Source organism: Lolium perenne, chromosome 1 (assembly GCF_019359855.2).
Source record: "Lolium perenne isolate Kyuss_39 chromosome 1, Kyuss_2.0, whole genome shotgun sequence".
NCBI classification, from domain to species: Eukaryota; Viridiplantae; Streptophyta; class Magnoliopsida; order Poales; family Poaceae; genus Lolium; species Lolium perenne.
In genome coordinates, this window is record NC_067244.2 from 175,957,074 (window position 1) to 175,968,867 (window position 11,794).

The following is an 11,794-nucleotide window of genomic DNA, read 5'->3' on the forward strand; positions in this document are numbered from 1 at the left end:
GATTTTGATAGGGTCTCATCGGTGTCGAACCACATCACCATGTACTATAAGATGCGCACTAAGCATCCCCCCATGGCTTGACAAATGATCTTTTTTATTGCTGTAGCTCCACACACATGACCAGACCACCATATTCTCCATGATTTTCTCTTTGACCACCCAAACCTGATGCTTCCATGTTAGTAGGGCTGAAAGTGGATTAGGATTTTTTTGTAATCACAAAATCTCACCTCTTAGTTCCCAAAGTTCCTATGAGTTCACATCATACCATTGTTCTCTTGGTTGTGTAAATAAAATTGAAAGTACATGAAGCCCACATGTGTAGCTTTGGTAATTAATAACAATTCCTATGGACTAATGGTTGCATTGAGTTATGTTTGTATAATTTTTCCAAAGATATCTTGAACCATATGTTGGATTCAATGTTAAATGATAATATGAAGTGACGACCAAGGCATTAATCAACGAGTGATCCAATTATCCAAACATTGTTCATGATTGAAGATCTCTAAGGTCTAGAGCAGTCTTGGTGCATGAGCTTGTAGCCCCTCATAACTCAATGGTTTGACCAAATGCCCCTAAAAGGATGGGGGAGATGGGGCTTTCTAGTGGTGACAACCTCCCTTGGATAGGTGTGAAAAAGATTCAAAATTACTCAGAATTTTCATGGCTTCTCTGGGAGAATATAAGTAGCCAACTCGATGAGTTATTGGAGAGCTTCTCAGAAATTTGGAAAATCATTGTTAGCTTGGATACCCCCCACTAAACGGTCATTACTTTGGCTACAAAACTTCAAATGATGCAAGGTATTTTTGGTGCAAAGTAAATTTGATATAGTTTTAGTTGGTATACCCCAATAGCCATGTATCTCATGCAGATGGTTCTAAAAAATACGAAAGTTCAGAGGCAATATTGATAGCAGTAGATTCACTTGAGATTGGTTGTTGATAGCTTGAATTTTTTTGTGGATAACTTTGTTTTCCATTGTTGGTGGCTTCCATTGACCTTGTTCATGAGTTCTAACAACAACAAACTAGATGAAAGCTAGCATAGTTGTATCATCAAGGTTGAGGTTACAAGATGTAAGTGAGCATTCATCTGATCACTTATTTGTTTCACATGGATTATTGTTTGTTTTCATGCATGGAAAACAAGAGCTTCACCCTACACTTACCACCCAATATGTATCTATCAAGATCAACCCGAACAAGTTGGATATAAATTTGACTCGCTGATTAATTTGCAGAAAGCCCGGTGAAGATTATGAACTCGGTGATCCCCTCACCTAGGTGTATCCCTCCCAGGAGTGACAATATATCGCATCCTTGCTCCAAGAATAAAAAGGTTGACCCTCCACCGGTATCCATGCATATGGAGATTCAATCCATCAGCGTTCCTCCATCCAGAGTGTCGCTCTAACGGCGGAGAGTGGTGCATCCTTACATCGCACATATGTGGATAACTCTGTGAGGGAGAAGAGAGGGAGAGAGAGAGGAGAGATTCATCCAAAGGGTTGTTGTGTTCATCAGGAGAGAGAGCCTACCCCTCTTTATATAGGGGGTGAGGGAGGGGACGGGCTTGTCCTCTGCATCCCCCCAAGGGAAATCCTAGCCGCCTCAGAAAAGCCTAGGGCACTCGTTGGACACCTAGGTGTAGGCATGCAGCATTGGGGGAGCCCTTAGGGCTTAGGGTGCCATCTACATCGTACCCATATAGTCCCATGCTGCCAGTCAAGGAGGGCTCAGGCGTTTGTCCATCCTTACGGGCTCCCCGCACTCCTCTGTTACTTTACACTAAAGCTTAGAAGCTTATGTTTGTCTCATAAAATTTACTGAAACAATTTCGTAAAATTACTTAAATTATTTTGGTAACCCATAACATTTCTGAAGACTCGGGAATATTTTCGGTAGTGTCTAACACTCATAGTATGTCTTGGATCAATTCCAGTGTACCTCAAGACTATTCCATTGACACCAAAATGGCACAGATACTTCATGAAACTATTTATGTGATGCCGAAACTATTCCAGATGTTGAACCTATTTAAGCATGTCACCCAACGGTTTTAGTAATATGTGGACATGACTTTGAACCTGATTCGGATCATTAACCAACATTGGACATCCATATTGATTCCCACGTACACACGAATAAATTTCGTGTGAACCTTGTGTCTGTGTAAATGTTAATCCCTATCACCTCAAGATACATATGATAACCCGAGGAGAGACTTCGTTATCCCCATGATCCAAATCCTTTGATCACTATACCCGCCATCATCGTTCCGGTATCATTATCTTTGCTCGTATATGTATTCTGGTATCCATGAGATCAATATCACAAAGTTTCTGCGTAGACGTAAGGTGATAGCATAATATGGAGAGGGCTCGGAGTGTATCTCTCCATCATCATGTGAATAAATATATCGATTCTGACTTATCCAAGTACCAGGCATACTTTTAAATGTACCACATCAATGTTGCTATAATTTCCTAGTTAGAACAATGTCTGTCAACAATCACGGCGCACCTTCCGGTATGAGGATACTTGATATTCCCATGGTCTAAGGACTTGTACATAAGTTCATAAGATTTATTATACCGACGATGCATGATGATAATATCTCGTAGTATAACAAACACTTTGGATTGGTTCATTACCATTGTTATGCTGACAATGTCCTCTCATAGTGGATGGTATCCTTGTTACATTAATAGGACGCGATCATCATACAACATATATGAGATAGTCCTAGAGGTGGGACTAGGAAGAACGTGTTGTTTAGATCTCTATACGTGCTTGTGAGTTTTCCTTCGTATCTTGTTTTGCGAGAAAAGATTAGATATATTAAAACGCGGTTCTTATAGGAAGATCTAGAAAAACAACAAAATTACAAGTTGGTCCAGCTAGATCTCGAGGATATCTAAAGGTATAATTGTTGCACCCCCATGGGGCTCTCACAGCGATTTCAGCTTCTCCACCGTCGGATCACCCCATCTTTGCCCCACTTTGCATCTCATCCGTTTAAAGTGAGTGTTCCAATTGGCCCTCCCACTAGCTAACCCCATGCAACAGCCGTTTTTTACCCACCTCAGACTGCGTGTGGGTCCCACCATTGGCCGGGTCCACTCGTCGGTGATTGTGGGTGCGGTTTGGTCCAGTCAGGCATCGCGTGGGAGATCTCCACTCCCAGGGGTAGAGTAGTCATTTGACATGGGTGGTTGTGCGTGAGACAAAATCAGAGAGCCCACCGACCAAACCCTACCCATTCGTTCGCACCAGCCGCCTCTCTCGTCTTCCTCCTCTCCCCTCGCGCCCCCATCCCGCCGCCACCTCCCCCTCCTGCGCCTCCTCTCCCAATCCCCTCCTGCGCCGGTAACGGGCAGCGCGGGCGACCGGCGGCGCGGCCGACCTCGTCGCGGGCGACCTCCGCAGGAGCCGGCATGAGAGAGGTCACGAGAATGGCGCTGCCTGTGGTTTCTCGGGCGCGCGGGGGTGCCGCCGCCGGTGGAAGCGCGAGCACGCGCGAGCAGCCCCGCCAAGGCTACCGATGGAGGATCAACGCTGTGTCGCGGACCGGCGCCGCCGGTACAGGCGCGAGCACATGGGAGCAGAACCGGCCCTGCAGGTCGTCGACCATTCATTTTGGCAAGGTACATATCCCACACCCTCTCTTTTCGAGTGCTACTCGTCTCTATTTTCGTGGTCGCGGCGGCCGGGCAGCATGGCGCGTGCGGCGGCAGAGCGCATGGTGCCTGCGGCCAGATCCCGCAGTTCCCTGCGTTGCTGGTCCGATTTTTTTTTCTAGATTAATTGGCTAGCTAGCTCCATATCTAGATCTGTGGCTTGTAGTGTGATTTTTTTGCTAGATCGATTGCTAGCTAGCTTCATTACCTAGATCCATGGCTATGTGATTCTTTTGGTAGCACATGCTCAAGCTCTTGGCTAGATTAGGTTGCCGCGTGATTTTTTTCCTAGCACATGGTCAGGTTCTTTTTTTTGCGATACATGGTCAGGTTCTTGGCTACATCAATTAGCTAGCAAGATCCATTATCTAGGTCCGTGGCTCTATGATTGTTTGAGTAGCACATGCTCAAGTTGTTGGCTTGCTTGGTCTAATTTGACTCTATATTATGGACATGTACCAGAGAAGATACGTGACTTGAAGTTGATATTTGGCATGATGGCATCGACACTTGAGGTGATTTATCTTTCTTTTCTAGATTTCCTCTTAGATGACCGCTGCAATGTCACTTGTTTATTTGGTATGCAACTACTAATATCACTGAATTGTTGTTTTCTTTTTCAGTGTTGAGCTTTCTAATTATCATTGATCATGGAGGAATACAAACTGACAAATACAAGAGCCAGGTGAACATTATTCCTAACTGAGCATTTTTTAACTTATTTTCTCCCTTTTTGGATTTTCTTCTCAAATGTTATTTATTTCTCTGTAATGAAGCACTTTTACTATTGAATGCAAAGTTAGTTGATGTAAAGGATCTTATTTTCCCCTTTGGGGTCGACGGTGTACTACAAAATTGCTCTAGAATATTGCTGGAATAGTTCTTATTGTTATATAAGAAGTGCAGATTCAGCGACATGTTTTAGCAGTCTGTGGTCTAACATGTTTTTGAAATCTAAATGTTTCTTCTTTGTGGTGTTCTTTAGGTGAGCAACAGTGTTTTAGCAGTCCAATTATGTAGTAGCCTATACAAGTTCTATAGATCAGCAGAAGGTTATGAATTTAATGCTTTGGCATGTTACTGCTAATAGGAAATGCATACGGTGAGATTTACTTTTCCCAACTTCCTTTGCATCTTCGCATATAAATGAATATGGAGTATTTTTTTTTCAACGTGCATCAATTAAATTTGCAAGTTAATCAAGTTTTCAATTTATTCGCAAAAGAAAAATTTGAAATTGTTGCCAAACAGAGGATAGGCTTGGGTACCTTTCATTTCACTGCTGGACATGATGCACATTCCATTAGAGCATATCTACAAATAATTTCAGGCTACTGTTTGTGTTTCCCGTTAATTTCAGGTGCTCACGTGATGGTGCTCACAGGTGCGGTATTGCAATGGTCAGCGGCAACATTACATGCCGTGTGCAGATCAAAAATCTCCAGCACCTATCAGTTGGTTCCCTCGAGCCCCAGGTATTGTTTATGGGGTCTGCTCCAGTACAACCCCCCCCCCCCCCCCCCCCACCCCTCCGAAACTCAGTTTGGGCCCATAAGCCCAAATCCAAACCCATGTACAATCCCAGTATACATCTATGTATGGGTACCGTGTATTTTTAGTTGGCACCAACAACTCTGCGATCTCCATGTTTAGCCAATTTCCACTCCACGTTTGTGGATCTGCCGGCCGCTGTCCAGCCCTCGCATCTCCAAATCCTCGCAGACCCCGTCCGGCCGCCCGCCAGCGTCATCTCCGGTCATCATCGTAACTTCATGGCCGGACAGGCCGGCTGCATGTCCGACGTAGACCCAACAGTCCCGCCACTTCTCCAAACTATCTTGGCGTTCGTGGACTGTTGTGCTTAAACATGTACTCTACACTGATGACAGTGTGTGTTTAAGAATTTTTCAATCAATCTTGATGGAATTGTATAAGTGCTGGGTTAGCAGCGTGTGACTGCATCATCTACAGTGTGTTCAACTTGTGTAGCAGCATGAGAGTAGAGATGCAATGTGTATAGTCGCTGCGTAAACGTTTTTGGACTGTCCGTCAATATAAACACAAGACTGTCCGTCGGGCTTCGTTCTCAACAGCCCAGACTGTCCGGCGAGTAGGTGGCCAGACAGTCCGTCGGACCACCGCGTCGCCGCTGTAATTTCTGCACACCACCAGGTCACCGTTACTGTATGTCGTCGGTCATCACCACCCCACCATTAATAAACACCACCGTACAACCTGATCGTGCTGGCAATCACCGCTGGTTGTGCCTACTGGCCGGCACGCCGTTGTGTTTCTGTAGCTCCCGCGGCCATGAATGCCATCGCTCGGCAAAACCACCTTGGATTAGACGATGACGGTGTGGTACTCGTACTTATACGTACCTTGTACAATTTATTTGGGCCATACGAGTTTTGTACAGGGCTACTTATACCCGTTGTGTTTTAGTAACGAAGAGGTATCAAGCGATCTCAGCCGTCCTTGTGATTGAGTTTGCTCTGAGTTTGGGGGAGGGGGTTGTACCGGAGCAAATGCCATTGTTTATACTACACAACATGAATAAATTTTATCATGGATATGTAGTATATCACATTGTTATTTTGGCAACTCAACCCCATCTCCCCGCTAGGTAATAATTTGTTGCCTATGATCTAGGTTGTTATGATGAATATATTGCTTAGATAAGGGGACCATGCTTTTTCCAGGATATTACTAAATATTTTTCTCTGAATAATTGGTTGTTTTTCTTATGAAAATTAGTGTAGACTATATACTCTGTAAGTGTAGAACTTTGGAACATTGGTGAGATAGACTAAAAAGGAAGTGCTACTTCTCCGTAAGTATATTGTTGTGAAAAATCCACTTACTAAAACAGCAGTTCTACCTTCAACCACAATTGTGGGCGTTGGGCACATCAACACTGACCTTCAACAGCAGTTAGTTAAAATTAATCAATTATATGTACAGGGAGAATCCAAGAATTATTTGCTATGGTAATAATTGTTATATTGAGATGTCAGAAATGATCTTTAGCTTACACACCATATAGATTAAAATGTCACTTTACCTGGCTGTTTTCTCTTCTATTACAGTACAGATAGCACAGTTATGTATACCAACTTGGACTATTCATCTGTAATAAAACTTATGCTTTTCTATTTCAGAGATTAATTGAGACTAGAGCTATGAAGTGTTCTCTTTTATTTCTTGGTCAGATTGTTGGATGTCAGGTAATATAATTTTTCTATTTCATCGATTGTTATGCTTGTTTTCCTATAATGAAGTTGATCAAACATATGCCTTAATATAATTTTTCTGCGTGAGTAATTTTTTGCCTTTGGATAACTTATATTTGGTACCAAATTAAAGTTTTGCTTTACTTTCAGCGGTCGTATTTGAGAATATTGGTGTGCTTTACTTCCAGTCATTATAGTTGTTGATCTTCAATATGATTTGTGTGTTCGTGCATAATGTTATCTCATCTCAATCACTTGTATTCCAACAGGTTGAGGAGATCAGAATAACGGCCTTAATAATGTGCTTTCTTACTATCCACACGTAGGTATACTAAAGTTTTAGTCTGGCTCAGTTTAGCAATGGCCTTGATGGAGCTTTGTTGATGGTCTTTTCGGATACCTGAATTACTTCTGAGTGATGAGCGATAAGTATTTGTCCATGCTGCAAAAAGAAGAAAAGGTAAATTACTTGATAGCATGCCTTTTTTTTTAGTACGGACTTAGTTCCAGAATGATGATTTGCTGTGTTCAACTTCAGGATCTTTTACCCTCACCTGATAAAAATTGGAGGCTGCATGTTATATAAAAGTGTGCCATGGTTATTTGAGAAGATTTGGTAGTCAAAAGGAATCTGGCGTGGTTCGACTACTTTCTGGATTTAGGTTTTGTTTTCTTTTTGTTGAATTTATTTCCGTACTTGTGTCTGCGTCTTCCTTTCTATTACAGGTTGTAAAAACTGTTGCTCATTGACTTTATTTTTCATGTCTATGTTAAACAGATGAATTATATGTATGCCATAGTACCGTATCCTATAATCGAGGATTTAGCTGATGACTTACACGAAGAAAGCACATATGAGCTAAGTAGATTCGGTCTGGTGCTACCAAAGTCAATTTTTAGGTCAATTCATTCCTTTTTTGAGACGCAGAAATTTCATTCCTTTCTTCCTTTGTCTCTACACTCTGTCTGATATATGAACAAGATTAGTAGCATCCACCAGGAAAGAGAATCAGTTAACTTATCTATGTATACTACATATTGAGCCCATTTCACTTTGCAACTGTCGAGCCACCAAAAACAAAAAACAAGAATGATAGAATAGTGCATCTCCTCGAGTCTGTGGACTTCCTTTTGTGATCTGTAGCATCACTCTTCATGTTTTTCTTGTTTCTGCAGTCCACGGACTTTTTTTTGTGTGATCTTACCATATATATACTACTTAGTTGTGTCCATCGGGGTCTGAATTTAGCTATGTTGATTTTTTTTCTTTCCTCTTTTCAGAATATGGGGATAGTGATCATATTTTGGCTCCCAGGAAACTATATTTGGAAGTTATATTTGATTTCTCTGATCATTTCCTCAAGGTCTTCAGGTTTTTATTGGTTGTCAGTTTGTTATGTTGAAGCAGGCCATTTGGGTTTCAGCCTATCATATTGTGTGAATCCAAGCACCACCAAGGCAGTAAGGTACATGTTCACGTTTGCTCTCCTCTATTTATGCATGCAGATTTATGTTTTATCAATAGAAACATATATAGCAGTGGTTTATATGCCTGCTGTTGTATGGTTCAATAAAAGCACATCAGTTGTTGTATTTCACAGGATAAAGCATGAATTGGTCGTAGCTGTCCAGATTTTTGGATTGTTCCAGCATTTCATGTTTCCCTCTGATTATTGGCAATTGTTCTTATTTCTGATCAATAACAAGAAGTGACTCGATTATGCAATTCATTTTTGTTGTAATGCATCCCAGTTCTGTTCTATGACATTTATTCAGCCAAGAATTATATTGCTCTTACCTATTATTTGTGTGATGTGCTTTATTCATTGTCCTGCCTATTAGCATTTTAGAAACTTCAAACTTGATTTCTGTGATTTTTATTACAAAGTATGTAAGCTTATTAGGAGTTGTCAGTTACCAGTTTGTAAGGTAGAGAAAGAAACTCAGGATGTTTCTAACCACAGGAATGTGATTTTTATTGCTACCTATAATTATGTTTTCATACATTTCTTAGTTTGGACAAGGTTTCACTTTTTCTAATAAGTTCATCTCGAAATCCATTTTTGGATAGTGGATAACTTTTTCATTTTTATAAACTCCTTCAGCTAAACACCACGAGTGTGCTTGTGGAAGATTCAGTAATTGCAGAAAAACTAAGGTCACTGCTTCTTCCTCTTTTTTCTTTGCAACTGATCATTTGCATATTTTATTTGTTTTCATAGTAGAAGATTGGCTTCGTATGAGTGAATTTCTTAAGGTGTCATGTGTTCTTATCGGTTTCTCCACCTTTACTTATTTTGGGGTGTGCCATGGCGCACCATCCCGTGAAATTCGCTCTCAGTATGACTAAAAATCAAATGTTAGACAATAGCACTAGCAATAACCGATAAGAGCATGGCCGCTGCTATAGTTTGATCCCGCCAGGAAAAGGGGTCTCAGGTGAGGACAGGTTCAGTTGTTCATCACTTAATCCCCCACTGGTTTGAGGTGTTCACTGCATCTACTTGCTCCTATCGTTTATTCTTGCCTTATCATTGGTTCTCTTGGAATATGCTCATATTGACAGTTTTTCTTCTGTCTTTGTTGGAGCAGGAGATGGTGTGGCAAGGCAGGGGACTGGGGAGTGCATGATGCTAATCAATTCCAGTATGTACGCCACAGTGCCTCTTCCCTTCTTTTCTGGTATATCAATCCATTTCGCATATATGCAGCCACCCACTGAAATAGCATATTCTTATTGCAATCCATACATGAAGATCTATTGGAGGTGTGCAGCAAGGACACGCCACATAATTTTTGCTGGTCTTACAAAAGGTATCTATGAAAAAGTAACCAATTTGTGATGCAAACAACCATTCTAGGCCTTGAACAACTTCTCTTGAGTTGTTCCATTTCTTAAAATCTTCTCTGCCCTAGGTTGGCCTCAAACTACCTCATTCAGCCTATTCGAAGATCTTATTTACTTTTACCAACTTGCTGAAACTGTAATCGTGTATTTTACTGTGTGGTCAGCCATGTCCTGGCAGCACCAAGGGACAAAGCATCGATGACTGCGACCTCGCTGACTTTGCAATGTCCTAGGTGTAGATTTTAAGTAGTGGCACGGGCATATGCATCCATTATGAGAGCTGTTTATAAGCAGTTGTAGTTCTGCTGAAAATCATGTTACATATCAGCGTTGCAACATAATCTTCCACCAATATTTATCTCTGGTTAGTACAATTATGTATGTACATGGTGCTCACAGTTCGCATGTTTTCTGCATGTTTGTAGCTCGCCTGGTTATGACCTATGATTTTACAGTTTGCACATGCTATGTACTTTTAAAGGAGTATGAAATAGCTGCGACCATGATGCTATGTTTTCTTGCTTTAGAGAAACACCATGGATCAGATCAGTAAGCATTCACAAATGAAATTAAATAATATATACTTCCAAAGAGGAAATAGTAGTAGTCTGAAAATGATAATGTTGTTAACTGCTGGACTTTGATATGCTTGATCTTATGATGATAGTTCTGCCAATGTATTTGTTAGAATTAGTTCATTGTCTTACATATAGGTCTATGCTGAGAGGACTATTTCACAGACGATGTCATTGGTTGTAAAAAAAGCATGGACCTAGGTACATGCACATAGATCCAAGGCTCCCATGCGTTTTTTATAGACTGGGAATTCTTGTGATTTCATAAAGAAGTTCTCTGTCGTTTTGTACATGATGCCAAAAATATTAGGGATTCATCTTGCAGAGAGATCTGTTCCAGTAGTTGCCTAATGTGAACCTGAATGAGACCTCAATATATTTAGCTGTTGTTATCTCGGAACCATCTATAAGTACATCTTTAAATATATTTCCTATTTTCGCTGCTTGTATGTATTGCATTTATTTGCTAAATAATTAGTGTCCTCTTTTGCTAGATTTTTTTGTTTCGCTTCATTAATAAACGATTTCTCAAGCAAGCCTTGTATTTTCAGTTCTTTAAAGAGTAATTGCTTGCTTATTTGTTGACAAAAGGTGGGGAGAGGAACTTGAGCGACTCTTGGCACATATCTTAAAGATTTGTTGCATACAGTTTTAAGGTAAAACCCTCTTAAACTATTTTCCTTTAGTGGCATGATATTAGACTTTGGTGTCTGCATTACTTTGCGTGCAATATTGTTTGTTTCCTTTTTCTCATAAGAAATATATGTTGCCCCGTTTAAATAATCCATTTTGTATCTACATGGTAAAATTTTAATTTTCTTTCTTTCAATGTATAGTACAACATACCCATCTTCTGTTTTCTGTATTACTTTGTTCTCTACAATCTGACAATACTGACAGAAGGATATGTATATAACCTTAAAAAGTTTTGTGCATAATGTATTTCTATTCTAAGTTATTGGCTTTGTTAGATTTATGTTGTGGGTGAGAATGATGGATAAGAGCTTACAGTTGATTCGGTGTATACATTTTTTGGTTCATCATGTCCACTATATGTGATGGTTTTCTAAGTAGCTTCCGAGATACGCCGTGAGTGCATCTTCTTAACCTGCACTTTGAAGCTCAAGAATTTTCAATTTGCATAAATGGATAGTTTTGTTGTACTGAATTTCTCGGTTATGTTGTCATTTACTTAAACGCAGAGATGCCACTGCTCTGAGTTCGCATGATTGTTTATCTGAAAAAATATACACCGCTAGGGTTGTATACATGCTCAGTCAGCCACTTTATCCTCGCATCAGATTGGAGCTCTACTCTGCATTTAACAATGGACTATTTAAAGTGTGTATGTGCCTATCAGCTTGGCGTGGGAAACGGTAGAATCCCTGTCGCTGCCATCGTCTAAAATATGTGTGTATCTAAAGGTAGTGCACACATATGGTTTCAGCATGCA

The 11,794-nt window shown here is 40.7% G+C and overlaps 2 long non-coding RNA genes across 3 annotated transcripts; both read left to right on the forward strand.

Moving 5' to 3' along the window:
- Nucleotides 1–3,943: 3,943 nt before the first annotated feature.
- On the forward strand, nucleotides 3,944–7,134 carry LOC127305344 (uncharacterized). 2 transcript variants are annotated; one of them, XR_007853923.1, is made up of 4 exons: nucleotides 3,944–4,200; nucleotides 4,309–4,787; nucleotides 5,046–5,160; nucleotides 6,847–7,134. It is a non-coding gene; the product is annotated as an uncharacterized lncRNA (long non-coding RNA). The 2 variants fall into 2 exon arrangements; XR_007853881.1 differs by having other exon boundaries at nucleotides 4,309–5,160.
- Nucleotides 7,135–9,362: 2,228 nt separating this feature from the next.
- Nucleotides 9,363–10,987, forward strand: LOC127305419 (uncharacterized). The gene is made up of 3 exons (XR_007853948.2): nucleotides 9,363–9,732; nucleotides 9,931–9,999; nucleotides 10,893–10,987. It is a non-coding gene; the product is annotated as an uncharacterized lncRNA (long non-coding RNA).
- Nucleotides 10,988–11,794: the final 807 nt, after the last annotated feature.